General features: G+C 34.2%; 1 long non-coding RNA gene across 1 annotated transcript; it reads left to right on the top strand.

Annotated features, from left to right (window-relative positions):
- Positions 1 to 2,407: 2,407 nt before the first annotated feature.
- LOC135216692 (uncharacterized) lies at positions 2,408 to 11,198 on the top strand. The gene is made up of 2 exons (XR_010314887.1): positions 2,408 to 8,211; positions 8,242 to 11,198. It is a non-coding gene; the product is annotated as an uncharacterized LOC135216692 (long non-coding RNA).
- The last annotated feature ends 675 nt before the right edge of the window (positions 11,199 to 11,873 follow it).

Below are 11,873 nucleotides of genomic sequence, written 5' to 3'. Positions count from 1 at the left end.
TGACAATTGATGTACCTGTTTAAAAATATTTCCAAATATTAATAATGATAATAATAATATAACTGTAATTACAAAATCTGTGATAGTATTTTAAAGACATAACCTTTCCATTTCACTTTCAAGTAAGAACAACTCTTTTCTATCTCTCTCTTTCTGAGATGAGAGAATTTTTATGGTAGTACATCTACTATGTTTATTAATATTTTCAAATATAATAATAATAACAATAATAATAATAATATAAATGTAATAACAAAATGATGCATATAAGGAATTCTTTCCCTCATCTTTCTTTTTAACTCCACAGAAACTCGAAGTCCAGAGCTGTCAAATATGTCAAGTAATGTGATGGGGGGAGAGTTGCCGGATTAGAAATCGTAATCTCTCTCTCCTCTCTCTCTCTCTCTCTCTCTCTCTCTCCTTCCGGTCTCTCTTCTCTCTCTCTCATCTCTCTCTTCCTCTCCTCTCCACATATGTAATCTTCACACACCTCTATTTTTACCAACCTTTTATTTCTTTCTTGAAGAGAAATATATTAAGCAAATTTTAAAGAGAATTACAGTAACTTTAGTTTCATTTAAAAGTTAGCTTAATACTATCGTAAAAACTACTCTTCTGTCTCTCATAGTTAGCGGTAGGGTTGATAATTTTTAACTGATCTATTTTTACTTTTACCTTCTAGAACTGTAAATGCCTGTTCTAAAACAGACTCATAACTAGGAGTTGTATTACTCCACATAAAAAGCACTGTTTGTTCATGAAAAGGAATTTTAGAAACAAAGAGAAAGAGACAGAATAAAGAATTTCTTAAAAGTGGCTGAGAAGACTTCTAAAAATAGATTGGTTGGTCGGAAAGGGGAAAGAAGAGAAAACTATGTTGTACGTATGTAATCTTCCCACACTCCTATATTTTTACCAACCATTTATTTCTTTTTTTTATGGGTAATGTATTAAGCTAACTTTTAAAATAAATTAAAGTAACTTTAATTTCATTTAAAAGTTAGCTTAATATTTAAGGAGCATGATTAGGGTTATATTTAGTGTTCAAACTCTAGAAGTAAGCATTTATTAGAATTTTTAGAGACCGTGGCAAACTTATGCGAAAATTCCCCTTGCACGAGGGGGTCTGGAACCTAACCTCGTGTAAAATCGGGGTATTACTGTACATATATACTACATACTGTATTATTGACATTTTTAATTGTTTAACCCATGTACGCAACTAGTTCAGCCCTTCTCTCTCTCTCTCTCTCTCTCTCTCTCTCTCTCTCTCTCTCTCTCTCTCTCTCTCTCTCTCTCTCTCTCTCTCTCTCTCTCTCTCTCTCTCTGTTACTGGCTAGAAGGGTTAGAAGTAGTGAATCACACAGCAGGATATAAATAAAGATTGTTACCTTAACCCTCTTACTCCGACTGGACGTATTTTACGTCAAAATTTTTTGTCTCCCGTGTGCCGACTGGATGTATTTTACGTCGACTTACAAAAGTTTTTTTTTAAATTCGCGGAAAAATACTTATAGGCCTACCAGCCTTAAACTTTTCAATCACGCGCCTTGGGGGATGCTGGGAGTTAACGAATCAAGGTGTTGTTTTGTTTACAATCGTTACGCAGGCGCGCAAGCGCGAATTTCTTTCTTGCTGCACTAAAAAGTATCTCGGAAATTATTTTGTCACTTTGACATAATTTTTGTACCATTGTAAATTAGCCGTTACATGAAGTATTATATATGAAAATGTACGCATTTTTATGTAAAATACAACAATAAAATACTCATGATTGTAGCTTTTATCAGTTTTGAGATATTTTCATATAAATAACGATAATTGCCAAAATTTCAACCTTCGGTCAACTTTGACTCTACCGAAATGGTGGAAAAACGCAATTGTAAGCTAAAACTCTTATATTTTAGTAATATTCAATCATTTACCTTAATTTTGCAACTAATTGGAAGTCTCTAGCACAATATTTTGATTTATGGTGAATTTATGAAAAAACTTTTTCCTTACGTCCGTGTGGTAACTCTTCCGAAAAAAATCATACATGCGATTGTGGTAATGTTTGCACCATTTTAAAACTAGCTGTTATATAAAGTTTTATATATGGAAATGTGTGCAATTTCATGCACAATACAACTAAAAACAACCCATGGTTGTAGCTTTTATCAGTTTTGAGATATTTTCATATAAATAACGATAATTGCCAAAATTTCAACCTTCGGTCAACTTTGACTCTACCGAAATGGTCGAAAAACGCAATTGTAAGCTAAAACGCTTATATTCTAGTAATATTCAAGCATTTACCTTCATTTTGCAACAAATTGGAAGTCTCTAGCACAATATTTCGATTTATGGTGAATTTATGAAAAAATAAATTTCTTTACTCCGCGCGGTAACTCTTCCGAAAAAAAAATCATATGTGCGATTGTGGTAATGTTTGCACCATTTTAAATTGGCCGTTACATAAAGTTTTATATATGAAAATGTACGCAATTTCATGTAGAATACAACTAAAAATAATTGAAGGTTGCAGCTTTTCTCATTTTTGAAATATTTGCATATAAATCACGATAAATAGAAAAAAAACTACGTTCGGTCAACTTTAACTCTACCGAAATGGTCGAAAAACGCAATTGTAAGCTAAAACTCTCACAGTCTAGTAATATTCAGTCATTTATCTTCATCTTGAAATAAATTCGAAGTCTCTAGCAAAATATTTAGATTTATGGTGAATTTAAAAAAAAATCTTTCCTTCCCTCCGCGCGGATTCTCCGCCACAAATCTCCGAAATGCGTACGTCCCATTCTCGGAATATTTGCTCCGTTTCATATTAGGCATTTCATAGAGTTTTATATATGGTAATGTGCGCAATTTCATGTAGGATAAAACAAAAAATATTTGAAGGTTGTAGCTTTTCTTATTTCCGAAATAATTGCATATAAAAAATATATATATATAAAAAAATTTGACATTCGGTCAACTTTAACTCTTCAGATATGGTCGAAAACTGCAATTGTAAGATAATACTCTTACAGTATAGTAATATTCAATAATTTGTCTTCATTGTGAAAGAAATTGGAAGTCTCTAGGACAATATTTAGATTTATGGTGAATTTTTGAAAAAAATATTTGTTTACATCCGCGCGTTATGAATTCATGCTTTATTTTGTGATAATATTTTCCCTGTGTTGCTTTTATCGTTTTACAATGTGTTATATACCAAAATGATCGCAATTTAGTGTACATTACAACGAAAAAAAAGTAACTTGTTACCTTTAACCGTTTTGCGCACAGCGCGATTTGAATACAATTATATATGAAATTTCGTTTTTGTGCTATCAATATCGCATTATTTATACATGATAATGATAATTTTTTTCATTTCTGATGGTTGCATACTAAACTTCAGCCAATGACAAAAAAGGAGCCAAAAATGAATTCTTAATCTTGAAAACTAAGCGCGCTGTGATTTTTTGAAAAAAATATTTTTTCCGCTTCCGCGCTCACTCTGAAACACCTCCGGCACACGGGAGACAATTTTTTTTTTTACTGCTTCGGCGTAAGAGGGTTAAAACACTCTCTCCATGACAACATCTATTGGCTGGAAGGAGCCAATCACACAGTACAGCACCAGCTATCCTTGATGTTGATTGCCTTGAAATAGGCAGTTACATATAAGCGTTTTCAATATACAGTTCCCGGTTATCAGTAGACTCGGTTCATGATGATCCAGTTTTAGCCATAAAATCAGCAATTCTCATTGCCATAATGCGCCGATGTCCGGTTATCAGTGCTAATAATAGAAGTATGGCGCCAATAAAAGTTATGACTCCGCTACACAGTCGTTAATCCAGACCCCATTAATCTGGATATCAGATAAGATGGACATCATAGAGGGTCAGACAATTTGATTAAGATACATACTTACGTCCGCTATTTAAGGTAGTTACTGTTCCTCTGCTCGTTGTGTTCTGTTTTCCTTTTTACTTACCAAAGGTAAATAAACTTTTCTTTTATAATTTTATTTACAGTTTTGTATTTATACAGTACTAAACTAAAATGCTTATAACTTGTACCTGATTTAACATGTGCGTAGTACATAAGGTCATTACGACATTATTGTCTGAATGGGTAGGAAGTACTGTAGCCAACAGTTTTACCTATCTGCAGCCTGATTGGTAGCTACAGTGCTATGCTTTGTATGATAAGGGCAACAGTAGGTTTGCCTTTCATAAATTATTTTTCCAGTTCAGGAAAATCTCCACCTCACCCTTTATGAAAACTATAACATGAAAGGTAGCTGCATGTCAAAACAGTGGCTATTTTTAATAGGGATTCGTATTCTAATTTGCTAGGGTTTGTACAATGTTCCAGAAGATAGGTTTCCTGCAGCCATTATGTATGAATGGTAGTCAGTCTTGGATAAATCTGTCTGTATTACATATACATTAGTAAAATATGATGAATTGGGAATGGCAAGGGATTTGCTTACAGGTAATGCCACATTGTAGAAATGTCCTGGGTTTGCATAGGCTGCTCATTTGACCCATGAGTACAAACCCAGATGACCTTTTCCCAGAATGGAAGAAAAAAAATTGTAATTCAAGAAGTTTCAACAGATTCTATTATTTGCTAACAACAAAATAAGTATTAAATCTTGAAAATAAATCCCCATATAGGGGTGGTGGTATCATTGCTGATGTTACTGGTATCCCTGTTAAAGGTAAATGTGTTCTGGTGAGGTATAGTTTTCATCTGCTGCTGTGACTGTTAATCCAACCAGTAGCTTGTTTCAACCTTCTCCACAGGTGTAGAGGAGACAGCAAAATTGTAGTTGCCAGAAGGCTAGGAAATTCTATCAAGCTTTTTCCTCTAACGCATTGTCGTTTTCCTTCCAAATCAGCATAGTGCCTGTCACTTGAGGGTGGCTGTGCCTTTGACATCAGGATCCAGACAAGGCCAAGGCTTCTCCATATCCTGATTAGGAGTTCTACAGTTTTCCTTCTCTGCTAGAAAGGGAAGTATCTTATTAAACCTTTCCCCTTTGCCTTTCAAGCAACAACCAAAAAGTTAGGTAAAGGGAAGAAAGTTGGACAGTGAGGGTGGAAATCCTTTCTGGGGCAGTTGGGCAACTTCCATCACACTATTGGACAACATGGTAATGATAGAGTAGACTCAATCTGATGGAACAAATACATTTTAACTTTTCAAGGACTTCTACCTAGCTTAACTGTTCAGCTGATATGTATTCCATTGATCTTGTTAACTGAGGTGAGGTCTGTGTAGAAAAACATGCCCTGTTGATGAAGGTAATAGGAAGTTATAAGAGAAAAGTCATTGACTTCTCCCTACCGAATGGGCATGTGTTGCAGGTATGGTACAGGTAGGAAACTCCACAGTTTGTGCTAGCTTCCAATAACATTGAGAGAGACCCACATTATTTCCATACCTGAAGGATATATACGTATTTTGTTATGATCAACCTGTTTACCACTTCGTAGAATGGGAAGCTCCAGTTCCAGAATGAAGGGGTGAGATTCAGTAGTACAGCTTTGAGCACTCCATGTCCACCTAGATCAGGGTTTCTCAAATTCCAGTACATGTACGTACCATGTGAGAGGAATTTTGGGGGTATGCGACAGGTTTCTCTAAATACTTTGGTTTCGATAATTGCAAACCTGTTTGTAGAAAATAGATACTATTTTCCTGATATCACAGACTCAGATTGCTAACTCATCCGAAATCTATTGAAGATGGACCCTAGATCCCTTCCATATGAATTACAAGAAGAATTCATTGACATTGTCAATGACTAAACTGTAAAGCTATTCTTTCAATAGTTTGTCATTGACCAGATTCTGGTCAACAATGCCAACTTCTTATTCTGCTTTAGCAAAGAAATGTGTATGGAACCTCCTGATGTTTCCTTCTGCATACTGCTGTGAGCAGGGATTCTTACACTGTGCTTGATTAGAAACTAAGTTATGTTCACATCTTTCAGTCAATTACGACATAAGAGTGGCACTTTCAAAGACTGTGCCAAGGATTGACTTGTTTGTAGCAAAGACACATTCCAACCATCTCACTGAATTAGTCTATACTTGTATTTTAAATGCAGTTGCGCTCATTGACTTCCCATTGAGTCAGTAACTAGTTACTAATAACTAGTGATGCTTAACAATCAGCGTTAGTTCGTAACAGTGGAACACAATGCCCTCTTAATACTATTTTCTTATTATTTTTTTCATATTAGTGATGCTAGTCACCCAGGCAGTAATTTCCCCATGAATAACTAGTTATAAGTTTTATATAGCACCAATACCTCACAGTCACAGTTATTAGAAAAATGTGTCTGATTTAAGTCTGGTTTATTATTTTTATACGCTATTCACACATACAGTGACTTACCTTTTATACTCTATTCACACACAGTGGCTTACCTATCACTGTTACTATACTCTGTTTTTTTTCATCTGTCCATCTGCCTATGGTGTTTGTGTATGGTAACACTGCGTCCCAGTAAATAATTACGCTGTGTGTAAGTGTTAGGTTAAATAAAAGGATATCTGGGTGTACATTTGCAACTGAAAAGCGTTTTAATAATTTACTGTATGCGAATTACACCGTTAATATTCGAAATAGGATATTATTATAATTGTTGAATGTGAGCTGAATGTAACTATCCAAAGCCCAGGACGCAGTGTTACCATACAAAAACTCCACAGGCGGATGGACAGATGGAAAAAAACAGAGTATAGTTACAAGATGCAACTAGCTGTAAGCAGCACTAGTTCACTGCCACAGTGATCGAAAACTGTCTGATATAGTTCTGTTTTAGTAAATGTATGGCATGATAGCAGCCACTTACTTAGTGTTTCCCTGTGAAGTACTTGTTCCTATCAACACTACCTCATGGTGTCATACTCTCATTAATTGAAAATTTTGTCTGGTCCACATATATAACAATTTAAACTTAATAAACTAAGTAAAAAACCATAAATTTCTCTTTACCTTTCCCGATACTGCATTATTGGTAAGGGGTACATGACCAATACTGAAAGACTCCAAGGGGTACATAAGATTGGAAAGGTTGAGAACTGCTGACCTAGCCATTTATGCTTTTCTACAGTTTACCTGATCCTGCAGATGATCAATTGCATTTTGCCCACTTCTGTTCTAGATGATAGTTGTATTTGGAAGGATTTCTCTTTGATTTGAGCCACTTCAGCAGATCACAGACTACTTTATGTAACTTTGCCAAAATAAATTACCTTAATCTCTATGGTAAAGGGATACTGTGCAGTCCTTTTCAGGGTTTTAGGAAGGAGGGCATGGTAGTCTTATCCTCTTGGGAGCATACTGATCACTTCAGTCACTATGATAGAGGTTGGAAGGATTTCTCTCTGATCTTAGCCACCACAGCAAACCATTTCTCTTCGCAACAATAAACTCTACCCAGTCTCTATGGTAAAGGGATACTCTACAGTCCTTTCCAATGTCTTTATGTTGGAGGTCCTATCAATCTCATCCTCTTAGGAGCTCTCCAAATACTATGAGGAACATCAAGCACTCCCACCTACCTTGCAAAGTCATGCACCCAGAGTAAGATGTCTAATACGAAGTCTTATCTTCAACACTGTTTGGCCCCCTGAGGGAAGTTACCAAGAACAGAATTGCAGCTGAAGACCTTGCTAACTCTACCATCAGCAAATAGGATAGGCGAGCTTTAATTCTCATTTCACCAAGTTCCCGGCAGAAACTCAGAACCTATCACTACTTGACCCATGGTTTGAATGCTTTACCATTCCTCTGAAACTTTGTCGAAGAAAATCAAGGTGAGATGCTGTATGTATTGTGTAACTCCAGGATGACACTGCAATTTAGCCCAGGATGCCAGTGCCTCTGTATCTACTGGCAAGCAAAACGAGGTTTCCTAGAACACTGTTCCCTTCTGGCATAATAAAATGATGAAACAAACTTACCAGTTGTCCAGTGAGGAGGTCACTGTGTTTTTTCACTTGAGAGGCTATGGAGTTAAAGGGGTTACTTGATCTCTCGTATCTAGGAAGGAATTTCTTTGTTGCCTAAGTGTCAGAAGCAGTTACTGGCAATATAAGACCACATTTTCTTCTTCCTGTGTGAGGGATGTCATCCACAAGTCCTTGGATTTGCCCTGGAATTAGTCTTTTCAGTGATAAGTTCCAGGCTGTATAGGAGGTTACATGAAAGTTCCAGGCTGTATAGGAGGTTACATGATAAATCCTTCTCCTGCTCACTTAAGTGACTGGGAAGCTGATATTTTCTTGGTGATAACTGCTTTTTCTTGCAAATTACACATTCTTCTGTCACTGCAAGCACACATCATCCCTGCATTTGGACAATTCCTCCCTCCTGGCTATTATCTTCCCCCTCTAACCAACCTCACAATTGTTCCCATCGGCAAAGGAGAAAGGAATGGATCAGTCAGGTTAGCAAAGGGTTGAGAAGTCCACTGCTACCTGTTAGTTAGTAGTCTGAATGACCTTTACTCTTATATAAGAATGCTATTATATCTACAAAAATAATTTATTTTACAGAAAAATTCAAGCACTTCAACTAATTATATTTGTTGAAACATGCTAGGTCCATGCCTGAGATTAAAGAAAATGTTTTGATGAGGTAGCTACAGCTGTTCCTATATCACTGAAACCCATAATCCTTAATAAATGGTCAATTTTATGGAATGTTGAACCAGTTGAAAATATACTGACCCCACTGTAAGGTTATGATATTCTTTTCGAAAATCGCGCCACACCAGTTATTTTAGCCAGTTTTTCAAATACTATATCACACCAATCTGACTTGTAGATAGTTCATGAATACCATATGACCAATATACCTTAAGTAACTTGACATGAAAAGTAAAATATTAAAGCCTCCATGCTTCTACAAAGCATATCTGGCATTGCAATAACTGTTTTGAACAATATAGTACGGGAATGAAACATGAAACCCAACAATGGCTTTAGTAGTCACAAACCTGCCCAGGAGGTTTTATCTGATAAATTAGCAAAGGGGGTTAGGTTCTATGGCAGACTTTTTGCTAGCTTCTTTTTCTCTAACTTCCTGGGTTATTGGTTATGTGGTCTTTAATGGTATGGTAAAGCGAGTCTTGGTTTTCACATGAGTAGTGTTCTTCATTAACAATCAGTTGATGTGGGGAGACAAGATCGTGATCAGAGATATATATGTGACAGATTATATATATTTTTATACCATACAATAATTATAAAAATGCAAAGCACAGTATTCTTCAAGGACTTCAGTCAGTTGTCTGGTAAACTACATTTCTTTATATGTATTAACTAATTCACTTTGTTACAGGTACAACATTATCTAATTCTTCTTTTCTGGTAGTATGTATATACATAATGGAATAATTTGGTTAGAAGTATGAATGTGACTTGACCAGAAAATCTTGCATCAAGAAGTATTTATGTCTTGATTTTACTTTACTTTTAGCCAGGTTTTCTGTCTTTTTTTTTTTCCTTTTTTTAAGATAAATTGTACCTTCTTTGGATTTAAGTTTTATCCTTCTCAGTAATGTAAACCAGCTTTACATTTTTCATCTGATTATACTAATATTTGCACTATTATATATTAATTTATTTAAAAATTTTAGGATTTAATGTTGTAAAAGATAGCTCAATGATATAAACTACATACAATACTGGTCATAATAAAATATTCTAATTAACCTCAACCGTGGCATAACTTGTACAATCCAATGTTTATAAAGATTTTTATATAGTCTTACAGAGTACATAGTACTCTATTATTGTGTACAGCATTTTATAGAGCATTATAAATGGAGTTACATAAAATTTCAAACTTATTTTTCCATGGCAGTCTGACAAAACTCCTGTACAGACAATTTATTTAGGTGACATGTAGTACTGATCCATTTACACTTTATTCAGTGAGGGTTTTGGTTATGCAAGTAGATAACACAATACATATGTGATATGAAAGTTTCAAAATGCAGTATTGTCATCATTTATATTTCTGATTCTAAAAGGGGTATCTGATTGATGTACATATTTTTGTAAAGTGGTTAAGTATGTCCTTGTGATTATGATTTTGTTGGTCTGATTGAATTGATTAATTCTTTTTTTAACATTATATATAAATTATAATAACATATTGCTTTTTCATATCCTGTAATTTTATTTTTAAGTCTTTTCAGTAAATGAAATAAGGGTTTGTGATTGTTGAGTAAAATTTTAATAGTATTTTTATTTTCAGGAGCAGAAACTGTTATTAATTGTCAGTTTGTAATCTTTCTATTTCCTATTTCATACTTAGGAAATGTTATACAGAAAAATGTGATAATTTCATTTATTACTTACCATCAAACAGGCATTCTTCTCATGTGGAATTGAAAATTGAATTACTCTACATAGACTGTGTATGTAACTTGTGACTGGGATAATATTTTTTGAAGTACAACTACATTAGCATGTAATGATTTTTTTTAAATGTTTACAGCACTGTGAATTTGGTTGAAAAAAGGAAAATTACTGGTAGTAGAAACTACATAGGGAAAAATTTGGTGCAGCAGTTGATGCTCTCTAATCATCATTTCAAATTTTCAATATTAAAAATATAGTCAGCATTGCTTCACAGTTTGCATAATAAAAAAAAATCTTAAACAAGTTGTCATTTTTATCCAGCACTACTATATGTATATGATAATTTATGACCAACCAATTTCCAAAATGTTGACCATCCATTTAAGGTATGTAATATTGTTATTAACTACGTAAATGAATAATTATTTTTAGTGTTTACAAGTACTATAGGTATTTGTTATTCAACTTAATGTGCGGTGAACTAGATGTATCCAAGTTTACCCAAGCGTGCTAATTTATCAAAATCGGTATTCTAGTTTTACTTCCAAAGTTATTGGTGCTATGCATTTTATTCAGCAACACGGGTAATTAATTATAAGTGAATCGCTGTATTTTTATTAATAAAGTCATACTATTTCAATTTTGCAGTGGATAAACAGACTTCTAAGTTGATATCCATATTGTACATAGATAAACAGACATCTTAGTTAATAACCATATTGTACAGACTTCGCTTTAAGTGTACCTCACAGAAAATAATAAATATATCTATTTTTGTACAGCAACATTTTACAAATAAACAGTAGAAATATATACTATGTGTTTATTTTTCCCAACCTACAGAAAAAGGATTGAGCCACAATTAAGTGAGCTATCATAACTGACTAACTTTCATTCATTGTTAAGATTAAAATTGGAAAGTTTCATTCATAACCAAGAGTATAAATAAAATTATAAATTCTGATCCCTTCGTTTTGGGTGAAAACATAAAAGAACCATTGTTGAACATTTGTGAACATGAATGCAGAAATTTTTTTTCTTAAACTCAGTGGTCTGGTTAAACACCTGATTAAATCATAAGGTGGACTTGCTACTTGTAGATCATTAGCACTACTGCATTTTCCAAAACAGCACCCTCAGTAATTAATTTTGTCTTTATATCACTTTATAAGACAAAATCGCTTCATAACAAATAACTGATAAACTTAATGATAAAATTTTTTTTTCTTTTCTATAATAAATGCAGGTAAGTTGAATGAGACTTAACCCTTGGAGGATTTTGGGTGGTGAGTCAAATCTGTTGGCTTCAGAACAATCGCCTTTTACTAGCTGGGCAAATATCTTAACAATAATTTTCTTAGATTACTGTTTTGTTTACTAATGAAGAGGTGTCATCAATTTGACATAAGATAATGAGTTCTCTTTGGGTAGTACCACAGCACCCTAACAGGACCCAGTAACATCTTGTCCATCAGCAAAATCCTCTGG

The sequence above is a fragment of the Macrobrachium nipponense genome, chromosome 6 (assembly GCF_015104395.2).
Source record: "Macrobrachium nipponense isolate FS-2020 chromosome 6, ASM1510439v2, whole genome shotgun sequence".
NCBI classification, from domain to species: domain Eukaryota; kingdom Metazoa; phylum Arthropoda; class Malacostraca; order Decapoda; family Palaemonidae; genus Macrobrachium; species Macrobrachium nipponense.
Note: the sequence above shows the minus strand (reverse complement) of the source record. Positions and strands in the feature narration are given on the sequence as shown.